The following is a 12,486-nucleotide window of genomic DNA, read 5'->3' as shown; positions in this document are numbered from 1 at the left end:
CCACTGACTTTCCTGTTGAAAGATCCAGTGTGGAGAGCTTTGAGAAGGTCTCAGATGGAGTGAAAGCTGTTAAGAAAGTTAAACAGTCCAATAAGCAAGTGGCTGTGTTTGGCCAGCTTGTTGGGGAGAAGACCCAATCCCAGTTTGTCCCCCTGGGGTTTTGGGGTGGCCAAAGGGCGCGGGCAGCATAAACCTTCCCACATGCGGCCTGCGAGTGCTATCGACCACCCCCGACCTAAGGGAGGGCGTGAAACTGGAAGGGCCTGGTGTAACTCCTACCAAGGAATGGGAGAGATGATGGGGCATCCATGGGAACGTTGGTGGCTTCGAACTTCCCCAGGTCACCGGCTAAAGTGACCCTGCTCCGTTCAATCTCGAAGGGGGGAGAGATGTGACGAAGTGGGACTGTTCTTAATGTTTCCTCTGAACATTGTGGGGGTGCCTCAGTTTCCCCTAGGCAGTTCTTAAGTCTCTAGGTGGTGGGGTAAGGGTGTATGATCATTGCAGAGCCCTAGAGGGCAGGTGTGTGCAGGCGTCTGGACACAGACAATGGCCGACACCCTATTTTCTGGCAACTGATGGCCTGGCCCTTCCCCCCTGCAAGGTGGAAGCTGTGTGAGCTTTGTGTCCTGAAGACAGGCTACTCACAGGAAGGCGACTGCCCCAGTGTCCTGCCTGGCTTCATGGGGAGCAGTTCCAGAGCATCGCCCGGGGACTCTGTGACACCTGTCCTGGGAGCAGAGCTGCAGCAACCGGAGCCAGAGGGGCCAGAGAAGCAGCTCAGGGAGCTGGAGGCAGAGCAGCAGCTGGGCTGAGGCAGAGTGGAGCTGGAGCTAAGACAGAGAGAAGCTGGAGCTGGAGCTGGAGCAGTCCGCAGCCGGGTGCGGTGAGCAGCTGGGGGGACCGAGGGGGACCCTGGGCAGTGGGCCCAGCACAGGGAGATGCCTCAGCCAGGAGGCTCTGCAGGCCAGACTTGAAGGGGGATTGGTAACCCCGACAGTCCTCAGGGGAGTGGGGGAGGGCCTGGGACGGAGCAGGGGTTGGGAAGAGGCGGGGTGGGGCAGATAAGGGGTGGGGATTTGGGGAAGGGGTGGAGTGGAGTGGGGCTTGGGCGGAGCAGGGGCGGGGGCTATGGAGAAGACGAGGAGCAGGGGCTGGAGCAGCACCCAGCTGCACAGGGCGCCAGGAAATTTGCAGCTGCGTCCTTTGTGTATGGGTAAGGATGGCGCTGGTGGTGACACTAGGATTGAAGGATTATTTAGGGCTATAGTGAATTGTAAAACACAAACAAACCCAGTTAGCTTAAATTAGAGCTGCCTATTATTAAAGGCTCTTTTCCCCACATCAGTTCCAAAAGTTCTTCTAGAAACGCCCTGGGTTCCCTCACGCCTCGGTGGGAAGTAAAGGGAATTGTCCAGTGCTGCCCTTGGCTCCAGGCTGATTTTTCCTGGGAGGGGACGTGGAACTGATTTGTTTGTTGTTGAGAAGGGAGCCAGGCCAGTTCTCCGGGAACGAGAACTCCCAGCATCTTCCCAGCCCAACCCAGGCTGCTGCCCTGTCCCAGCTTCTGTCCCCCTGGGGGCCCTGCATGTCTGACTCGAGAGCATGCGGGGAGCAGCCGCTGACGCAGAGGACAGCCTGGGCTGGGCAAGTGCTAGGAGCTCAGCACCAGAGGCCTATACTGCCTCCCTCCCCAGCAGCAAACAATCAGTCCCCACCCCCACCCTGGGACAGCAGCCTGGAGTTAAGGGCAGCACCCAGTGGGGGTTTCTCTTTTTGCCCCTACTGGGGTGAGCAGGGACCTGGGGGTGTTTCTAGCAGAGGAGTTGGAACTGAATTGGGGAACCAGCTTTTAATAACATGCAGCTCACGTTCAGACAAATCTTGTTGCAAATTTATTTATAACATAAAAGAATTCATAAGTAAACGGGCAGGAATTATTGGAACTCTTTTCTCTTAGTGTTCCCGGACATAGAAAGAAATGGCTTTTTGGCTTTTCATGATATTGGAATCAGATTGGTTTGCTGTTCAGAATCAATGTACACACAAGCCTTTTGTGTTTAATTTCTTAGGTTACAGCGCCATCATGTGTCCATTTTCTTTCCCTCCTTTGGCACCTTAGAGACTAAACAATTTATTTGAGCATAAGCTTTCCTGAGCTACAGCTCACTTCATCGGATGCATACTGTGGAAAGTGTAGAAGATCTTTTTATACACACAAAGCATGAAAACCTCCCCCACACACAAACCCACTCTCCTGCTGGTAATAACTTATCTCTTTACAATGTGTATGATAATCAAGTTGGGCCATTTCCAGCACAAATCCAGGGTTTAACAAGAACGCCCTGGGGGGTGGGGGGTAGGAATAAACAAGGGGAAATAGGTTACCTTGCATAATGACTTAGCCACTCCCAGTCTCTATTCAAGCCTATGTTAATTGTATACAATTTGCAAATGAATTCCAATTCAACAGTCTCTTTGAATTGAATGCACATCATAAGGTAGATAAGCTATTACCAGCAGGAGAGTGGGTTTGTGGGGAGAGAAAACCTGGATTTGTGCTGGAAATGGCCCAACTTGATTATCATACACATTGTAAGGAGTCTCTATGTAAAAGAATAAATGGACACAAATCATATGTCAAGAATTATAACATTCATAAACCAGTCGGTGAACACTTCAATCTCTCTGGTCACGCGATTACAGACATGAACGTTGCGATATTACAACAAAAAAAACTTCAAATCCAGACTCCAGAGAGAGACTGTTGAATTGGAATTCATTTGCAAATTGGATACAATGAACTTAGGCTTGAATAGAGACTGGGAGTGGTTAAGTCATTATGCAAGGTAACCTATTTCCCCTTGTTTTTTCCTACCCCCTCACCCCCCGACGTTCTTGTTAAACCCTGGATTTGTGCTGGAAATGGCCCAACTTGATTATCATACACATTGTAAGGAGAGTGGTCACTTTAGATAAGCTATTACCAGCAGGAGAGTGGGGTTGGGGGCGGTATTCTTTCATGCTTTGTGTGTATAAAAAGATTTTCTACACTTTCCACAGTATGCATCCGATGGAGTGAGCTGTAGCTCACGAAAGCTTATGCTCAGATAAATTGGTTAGTCTCTAAGGTGCCACAAGTACTCCTTTTCTTTTTGCGAATACAGACTAACACGGCTGTTACTCTGAAACCTTTCCCTCCTTTCTGTGCAAAGCTCTGGTATTTTGCACAGTAAAGGTATTTCCTGAGGAGGGAAAGGGAGCTGCATTCACTTAATGAGCAATCACTAGAAAACGAACATAAGAACAGCCACGCTATGTCAGACCAGTGGTCCAGCTAACCAGTATCCTGTCTCCTGACAGTGGCCAATGCTAGGTACTTCTGAGGGAATGAAGAGAACAGGGACTCATCAAGTGATCCATCCCCTGTTGCCCATTCCCAGCTTCTGGTGACAGATTAAACCCATTAGATGAGGCCTCCATCCCTCACAGAAATCATCTCCCTTCTTCAGGTAAGGGACATCCTGGATCTTTCCTTATCCCTGAAGAGACCAAGGGTTGGAATCTGCTGTATCCAGCCACTTCTCTACATAGCAGGAATGAACACAAGGAGTTCCTTTAGAAGGAGCTGTCTCCTTCCTTCGCAGATTAGATTTTTCTATGATTTTTCTTCCTCCCACACTTTTCATCACCCTTGGAGCCTGACTCAGTTCAGAGCTGAAATGCTGCCTCCTTGAACACATTCAAGAAAATGTCTGTGCTATGGAGAGAAATGGGATTCAGACCCCCTTCTCTACAGGAAGCTATAGCTTGAATACATTGAAATACATTGTGCGACCCTCTGGGTGGGTGGGAAAAGAGAAGCCAGCTCAGCACATGATGAAACTGGAGCCTAATTCCTCCGGGGAGAGGAAGACCTCTTTCTTCTCTTTGTCCTAAACAGGCCCCTTCCTTGGATAACCCTTTGCTGGGATCAGAATGGGGAACAGCCATTTCTGAGGATTAATTTCACATCATATTTGGTGTTGATTCATAGATTTTACAGCCAGACTCAATCACTATGTACATCTGGTCTGACCTCATTCGTCACAGAGTCCAGAGAATTTTCCCCAGTGACTCCTACATCCACCCCAACATCTTCTGGTTGAATGAGCACGGTTCATTCAGAAAGTCATGATGTTTGGATGTAAAAGGCGTGAAGTGATGGGAAAACTGGCCCTTCCTCCTAGTTTAAATTCTTTAACTCCTACATCTAGACAGTAATAGTCAGCTCTTTACTGGCCATAAATGAAACCCAGGTCTCGCTAGGGTTGATCGAAGAGGTTTTTCTGTGCCGTCAGCACGGTTGAGTGGTCTAAGGCACAAGACTCTATATCTCAAGTCAGCGTTCTGGTCTCTGTATAGAGATGTCTGTTTAAATCACACTCCATTGGCTCATTTCAATCAGCTTCGTCACATGGAGACACAGTAGCTGGAGAAAGCCTAGTATGGCTGACAAAAATCTGTGTGCATGCAGTCCCCAGTGGTTCGAATTTTGTGCTCTTACTCTCAATTCCCCGTTGGGGAAGGACTTTTTCTAATAAAAATTTACTTTCCATTCTTCACTTGCAAGTCAAACAAAAAATACAATATTCCCCCCTCCCCAACTCCCCATCCTTCTTCATGCTGCTGGAAAACTCTGTACCTTAAAGCCCAGGCTCTACGCCCTTTTATAGAACTAGATCTGCTTTTCCCCCCTGATTCATTGTATCAGTTTCTCAGCTTTGGCTGCCCCGTTGGTCAACTCTGTGCAAGCAGGAAGAAGCCAAAGTGCTGATTTCCCGGCGCATTGGTTACGGGATCATGGTGTTTCCACAGCGTCTGCATGTCCATCTTTCACTGCCTTGTCCTCCTCAGTAAGCCGAACCCTTTCCCACAGATACTTCCATCAGAAACTGTAGTGACCCAAGGACCTGCAGGTTTCCCTCCCTCATCTTTATTTTCCTGCATTTCAGTGTTTTGTATGGTTGTCACTGGAAGCTGTCAGGGAAACGTCCATGAAAAAGTAGAGTGGATGTGAGCTTTGTTGGTTGTGAGATTTGTCTGTGTTTTGTGTCATTGTGAGATGCGCAAATTGGAGGTGCCCTTGCAGCATTTGTGATGATTGTTTGAGTTAAAACAGAAGTTCTTGGTGCCGTTTGCTTCCCTGTTCTTCAAAGGGACACCAGCTGATGTAGTGGCTACTGAGAGCGGCTTCAAAAAGGGCCCCAAAAGTGACAGTAACTGGTTTCTGTAGTGTAGTGGTTATCACATTTGCCTAACGCGCAAAAGGTCCCTGGTTCAAAACCAGGCAGAAAGAGTGCTGCTTTCTCTCTTATGGCTCCTGTTGTCTTCTTTCCATCCAACTCCTTTCTCAAATACATCCATAGCTTCTATGCTTTCTTCCTCCTTGTTTTTTTTCTTTCATGAAACTTGAAGTTCAAAAGGAGAACGTTAGTCTGCATGTTGAGGGATGGAAGAGACCATCATTTGGGAGATTGCCAGCTACATATCAAATCTGAGCATAGAAGAATCCCAGCCCTTTGTCCTGCCTAGTTACCTCCCAGCCAGCAGTGTTCCCCCTCGCTTTTGTTTATTTTGAGCTAACCACAAACAGCCTCGTGTACCCTTTCCATGTCAAAAAAATCTATTTCCTGATGATCGCATTTCCCCTCCTTTCCTGGCTAGGCAGGGCTGTGATGTGAGGAATCAGAACATAATAATTGGAAATCGCTAGCCTAGTCACAGCGTAATCATTGTGGAGCTTAAACTTTGTTCTGTAAACCAGCTAAGACCTGTTATCTGCCCATGTATTTTCTGTTCCTAGACCAAACACTGGCCTGTTGGATCCGAGTTCTCCGGAATTCTCAGCCGTTGTTTCTGTGGGGGATTGGCTCCAGGCCATTAACATGGATCGCTATAAGGATAACTTCACAGCTGCTGGCTATACAACATCACTTTCCCCTTTCTAAATAACATCTTTCCCATAATATTTTTTAACACTCAACAGCTTGCTCATCTTCAAACCATGTTAACACAAGCTCTGAGCTACAAATTTCCTTCCTGTTCCCTTGATTTTTTTAGCACACTAAATTGATATAAAAGAAACAGAAAACAAAACAATTTCCAATATTATACATTGAGGACAGTTTTTTTTTTGTTTTTTTTTTTAAGTTTTAATGCCATCTCGTTTTACTCTCTGGCCGGTTTTTATAAATCATCACAAATGCAGTAACGAGGAGTTACAGAAATATACAAGGAATGGATACAGTGTGACCCAGTCGATAGGAAGAGAACTGACTCCATCCGCAGCCTGCAACAATCTCTGTGACAATAAAGAGGGCTGGGAAGGATCTGGCACGGAAGTACTTATATGCCCAATGCAGAGCTGGCACCAATGTAGGAAGAAGTAGAGAAGCTACAGATCGCTGAAGGGGACAGTGAGCCCCTGAAGGGTTATGTTTCCCTCTCTTAGCTAGGCTAGAAGAGAAGAGGAGAAAATTCTCTCTCACTCTGGGAGGATGATGGAAATGTCAATTTGTCCTCTCTTTCTGTTCCTGTAAAGCTCAGAGACAGGAGGAGACATTTTCTGCCTAAGAGCCTTGAGAGAGCAAGGCTAGGGAGCAGGCAAAGCTAAGGGCCCTGTTACACGGAATCTAACTCCTATCAGCTCGTGTGAGGTCCTATCAAAACCCCTCCCTGGACTTCTAGGATAGAGTTAGGTTTCGCTCCATGTGTTTTCCTAGAAGAGCCTCTAGGTAGGAGGAAGAAGAAGCAGAGAGGGTTGCGATGGGCCTAAATGAAAGAGACAAGGATTGTACTTCTTGGGGTTTGTTTGTGTTGCTCCTGTGATCCTGGTGGAGGAAGCTGAAGCATCATTTGAATTTGTGTCAATGCCTTTGGTTAGGCTCAGTTTGTGACCCTGAGCACAGTGGATCCTTCACCCTCTGTTCTTGTCCCCTCAGGGAAATTAAGAACGGACCAGGTTCCAAAATTAATCAGAGCAGTCGGCGAAAGCCTAGTACAGGTGATAAAAAAACACCCTCCCTGGTGGTCTAATCTAGTGGTTAAATTTCAGTGCTTTCACCACCGAGACCTGAGTTTGATTTCCAGCCAGGAAATGAAGCTTTTCAACACATATCTTCACTTGTTGTTCCCTAAGCTGGTACTTCATCATGCTCAGATGGGTTTTGGATACTACGTGAAACTCAAACGGCCTCAGAACACAGCATAGGCATGTTCCGATTGTGAACCTTTCATACAAGTAGAGCTGTGCAAATCATTTATTTCCTGGCTTGCTAGCTAGCCTAACCTATATAATAATAATAATAATTAATAATCATCCAGGTTGACCCAAGATTAATTTTTTTCAGTTTTCTTGTTGAAACAAAATTTTAAAAAATCATTTTTGGTCCACCAAAATATTTCAGTAAATAAAATATTCATCCAAAAACTATTCACCCAGCTCCATAGACTAGTCTTCAGAATTAACCAGCTGGAGAGAAGGATCAGTAGCCTCTTCCATTCCTGAAGTCTAGCTGCTGAAGGGTGGGATGGATCAGAAAATGACAATTGGAAATTTCTAAGCCAGCCTTTCAACACACACAACACCACTTTTCCGTTTTGAAATAACATTATGTCCTTAGCCCTTTTTCACATCAACCTCTTGTTCTTCTTCAAATGATGTTACCACAAGCTCTGAGATACTAATTTCCTTACTGCGCCCTTAATATTTTTAAAAACAACAAGGAGTCCTTGTGGCACCTTAAAGACTAGCAAATGTATTTGGGCATAAAATTTTGTGGGCTATAACCCACTTCATCAGATGCATGGAATGGAAAATACAGTAGGCAGGTATAAATACACAGCACATGAAAAGATGGGAGTTACCTTACAGAGTGTGTGTGTGTGCGGGGGGGGGGTCAATGCTAACGAGTCCAATTCAATTAGGGTAGATGTGGCCCATTTCCAACAGTTGACAAGGAGGTGTGAGTATCAACAGAGGGAAAATTATTTTTTGTAGTTACTTGGCCTCTCCCAGTCTTTATTCAGGCCTAACTTGATGGTGTAAAGTTTGCAAATTAATTCCAGTTCTGCAGTTTCTCATTGAACTCTGTTTCTGAAGGTTTTTTTGTTAAAAAATGGTGACTTTTAAGTCTGTTCTTGAGTGTCCAGGGAGACTGAAGTGCTCTCCTACTGGTTTTTTAATGTTACAATTTTTGATGTCTGCTTTGTGTCCATTTACTCTTTTGCATAGAGACTGTCTGGTTTGTCCAATGTACATGGCAGAGGGGTATTGCTGGCACATGATGGTATCTCTCAGGGGGAGGGATAAGTCAGGGTTTGAGCATTGGCCTGCTAAACCCAGGGTTGTGAGTTGAATTCTTGAGGGGGCCATTTAGGGATCTGGGGCCAAAATTGGGGATTGGTCCTGCTTTGAGCAGGGGGTTGGACTAGATGACCTCCCTGAGGTCCCTTCCAACCCTGATATTCTATGATCATGTTGGTAGATGTGCAAGTGAACAAGCCCCTGATGGTGTGGCTGATGTGGTTAGGTCCTATGATGGTGTCCCTTGAATATGTGGAAATGTCAGTTTGTTCTCTCTTCCTGTGCTATCTAAGCTAAGAGGAAGAGACATTTCCTGCATAAGATTGTTGAGAGGCAAGAAAGTGCATTTCATTTTGGGCTCACCATATAAACAAAAAAGCACACTTAAGGTAGTAAGATCAAGCACCCAACATCTCAGGCTCAAACCCATGACCCTGTTCGACCAACTGAGCTAGCCAGGCTGTCTGTAGCACTTCTTCCAAGGCACAGTCACAGTGTGAGTTGAGATTCCTTTTCTGACATTTGCCTTCTGTCTTCATTCCTTCACTCTCCAGCTAGCAAACAGGGGCTATTACAAGGCTGGATAGATGCTGGTTTCTACATCAGAGAGCTGGGGTTGATTTACCAGCTGGTGAGAGAAACAAGCACGGAAGGGTGGAATTTAGTGTTCTCCCACCATGGGGAGATGCTCTTTGACTCACATAGTGGGGGAGAGTCAAAAAAAGCTTCTCAGCTCCCAGAGAGGAGGTAGACAAGTAGTTCCCCCCAAGCCACAGACACATTTTTGCAGGACATCAGACCTCCTGCGGAGAAGCTTCTCAAAGAATATGTGGCCCCAGGAGTGTCAGAGAAGGGAATCACAGTTTGCCTTAAGAGGTGGGTGAGGGAAACCTGTAGGTCCTTAGGTCCCTCCAGCATCTGATGAAACCATTTGTGGGAAAGAGTCTGGGGTAGCCGAGCAGGACAAGGAGAGGACAGAAGGGCTTGCAGCTGGTGTGCAATCCCCACGCTCCCAGTGGCCCAAAAGAAGCAGGGTTCAACCCTTTGTCAGCTTCCTGAGAGCGCAGCGCTGACAAAATGAGAGCTACACTAGGGGGCAGCTAAAACAATGAGACCTGTGAAAATGAATCAGCCTCCCATCAGGTGGCATCAACTCCCCTTTCTGGGTTTCTGTCCCAGAAATACTTTCAGCTCAATGATTTTTCCCCTGACAGAGCCTCCAGATTATAAGCAGAAGAAGAAGCGGAGAGGACTGCACTGGGGTCAATGAAAGCAGAGGAAAATTGCTTCTCTGGTGATTTCTTTGTTTTGCTCCTGTGATGCTGATGGAGGCATAATTTGAGATTGCGACACCATGCCGTCCATTTTTTGGGCTCGGTTTGTGACACTGAGCACAGGGGATTCTTCACTCTCTGTTCTTGTCCCTTCAGGGCAATGGAAACTGGACCAGCGTCTGCGACTGGCGAAGTAGGAGCCTGAGAAAGCCAAAGCTGGTTGTCAGAAAGTAATGGCATTACCTGGTCCTTTAAGTGGTGGGCTCTGGTGTTTTAACAGCCAAGTCGTGGGTTCAATTCCAACAGGGCAATGAAAATTTTTCAACAAAAATCTCCATTCATTCCACATTTGAAATTGGGAGCAAAAGAGGGCTCCTTGTCCTTATCAAGAAGGGAGAGAATGGCTTTTTTCTTAGCAAATATTTTTAAAGGGCACTGACTCGAGCTGCAGATTTCATTTCATTTGTATTTACAATGGAATGATTCTTTCTAGTATAGACAGAAATTCTTCAGCTAGCCTTGGATTCCACAGGAAGACTAGAAGCAATGGTGTCTAACTAATACCTGCTTTTTTTTCGGAGAACAGGAATATCTGAGTTTTCCCTGGACATTTCCCTTCCAGCACCTTGGGCCTCATCCAACAATATAGGAAACCGACATGCAGTCAAATACATGGAAAGTTTCTCAGCAAATGGTTCACTGAGCAGGCCAGGGGAAAAGTTTTGCCAGAACACTTGGTTATAATATCCCACCCTGACCTTAAATGGAAAGCAAGGAGATGACTCTCAGAGCACACAACCAGAGTAGGTAGGGCACCCACTTATGACTCAAAACCACCGATTATGAGTCTCACGTTCTACATTGTCAATGTACTGCACCCTTCTCCCTCCAGCTGTATATTGAACAGCTAAGCCTGCCTCCCCTCAAGCCATGTCAAGCCTCTTCTGGATAAGGAGCATGGAATTTACCCAACTAGGTGGCCTGAATGCGCAGCTTTGGAGGATCTTTGAATTCCCTCCAACTTCTACCATACAATGCTAAGCAGTTGGTTTTGTAATGTTACTGGAGAGGTTGAAATCATAGAATCATAGAAATGATAGAAATGAGGCCGTTTCTTCAGGTAGAAGACAAGGATTGTATAAGTAGGGGCATAGCGAGCAGATCGAGGGACGTGATCGTCCCCCTCTATTTGACACTGGTGAGGCCTCATCTGGAGTATTGTGTCCAGTTTTGGGCCCCACACTACAAGAAGGATGTGGATAAATTGGAGAGAGTCCAGCAAAGGGCAACAAAAATGATTAGGGGTCTAGAGCACATGACTTATGAGGAGAGGCTGAGGGAACTGGGATTGTTTAGTCTGCAGAAGAGAAGAATGAGGGGGGATTTGATAGCTGCTTTCAGCTACCTGAAAGGGGGTTCCAAAGAGGATGGCTCTAGACTGTTCTCAATGGTAGCAGATGACAGAACGAGGAGTAATGGTCTCAAGTTGCAATGGGGGAGGTTTAGATTGGATATTAGGAAAAACTTTTTCACTAAGAGGGTGGTGAAACACTGGAATGCGTTACCTAGGGAGGTGGTAGAATCTCCTTCCTTAGAGGTTTTTAAGGTCAGGCTTGACAAAGCCCTGGCTGGGATGATTTAACTGGGACTTGGTCCTGCTTCGAGCAGGGGGTTGGACTAGATGACCTTCTGGGGTCCCTTCCAACCCTGATATTCTATGATTCTATGATTCTATGATTGTGTCAGGAGGAATCATAGAATCATAGAAATGATAGAAATGAGGCCATTTCTTCAGGTAGACAGCAACGATTGTGTCAGGAGGAAGCCCCATAGTCACCACTGTCATATAATGATGATATGGTTTGTAGAACATGTGTCTTGTGAGGTATCATTGTAAAAGTTGTGATCTGTTGAACATTAATACCTGGTTGGATGGTGTGTGCTAGCTTTGTCTGGGAAGTGATGAAGTTTTACTCTGTGTGCATTATTGAAATATGTTCTGAGGTTGGGAAATGCCCACCACAGCCTTTCAGGTGCGACAATGGAAAAGCCAGGCTCGCTGCTGGCCCATTAAAGGTATCCACACTCCCAAGGTCTATCCCAGGAACCGTGTACAATACAGACTTCTCCAAGATAGCACAGAGACAATGGACACTGCTTGACTCACATCCTAGCAAAGGAGCTTTCTAGAAAGTTGGAAGAAACTATGAAAGAGGGGAAGAGACATCATGACTTGGCCTCGCTCCCCCACAACTCAACACCTGGAAACACATCAGGAGGACAAAGACTGAACTGAAATAATTCAGAGAGCAGAAGAGAATAATAATAATCCATTCAAATCAAAGTCCCCAAAGAGACTAGTATTGGTTTTTCAGAAGAAAATTTTCAATTTGGGGGATTTTGTTTTCCCAGTCAGACCTTGCCAAGGGAAGCAGAGAGAAAATATTTGAGTTGCCTCCTTCAGAACAGCTTGGCCTGGACACTCTAGCTGTGGGTCACTGTCGTGGCCTTGCTGTGGACGGGGGCATTTTAATAATTTAGGGAGGTCCCAGGGTGAGATTATGAGGATGTTACCTTTTGAGATAAGATATAGAGAGCTAGACAATTCTTTCAGCACCACATTTCATTTCAAGCAGGGGGTCTGAGTTCCTGAGAAGGTTTTTGTTTGCAGGAAGCACCATGGTTTGGTCTGTCATTGTACCAAAGGGGGATATGGTTGTTTGTAAAGGAAGAGAGAAGACTGAACGCCTTCGATGAGGATGGGATTCGAACCCATGTGTGCAGAGCACAATGGATTAGCAGTCCATCACCTTAACCACTCGGCCACCTCATCTGAGCTGTCAGGAAAGGACACGAGGAGAAATC

General features: G+C 46.1%; 2 protein-coding genes and 2 non-coding genes across 7 annotated transcripts in view; 2 read left to right on the top strand and 2 right to left on the bottom strand.

Annotated features, from left to right (window-relative positions):
• The window catches only part of LOC102943236 (zinc finger protein 883), a 2,438,435-nt gene that overhangs the window by 2,059,948 nt on the left and 366,001 nt on the right, over positions 1–12,486 (bottom strand). The window lies entirely within an intron of this gene.
• The window catches only part of LOC114020163 (zinc finger protein 501), a 1,907,800-nt gene that overhangs the window by 1,563,312 nt on the left and 332,002 nt on the right, over positions 1–12,486 (top strand). The window lies entirely within an intron of this gene.
• Positions 5,266–5,338, top strand: TRNAV-AAC. The gene has a single exon. It is a non-coding gene; the product is annotated as a tRNA-Val (tRNA).
• On the bottom strand, positions 12,373–12,454 carry TRNAS-GCU. Its single transcript has one exon. It is a non-coding gene; the product is annotated as a tRNA-Ser (tRNA).

The sequence above is a fragment of the Chelonia mydas genome, chromosome 28 (genome assembly GCF_015237465.2).
Source record: "Chelonia mydas isolate rCheMyd1 chromosome 28, rCheMyd1.pri.v2, whole genome shotgun sequence".
Classification (NCBI taxonomy): domain Eukaryota; kingdom Metazoa; phylum Chordata; order Testudines; family Cheloniidae; genus Chelonia; species Chelonia mydas.
Note: the sequence above shows the minus strand (reverse complement) of the source record. Positions and strands in the feature narration are given on the sequence as shown.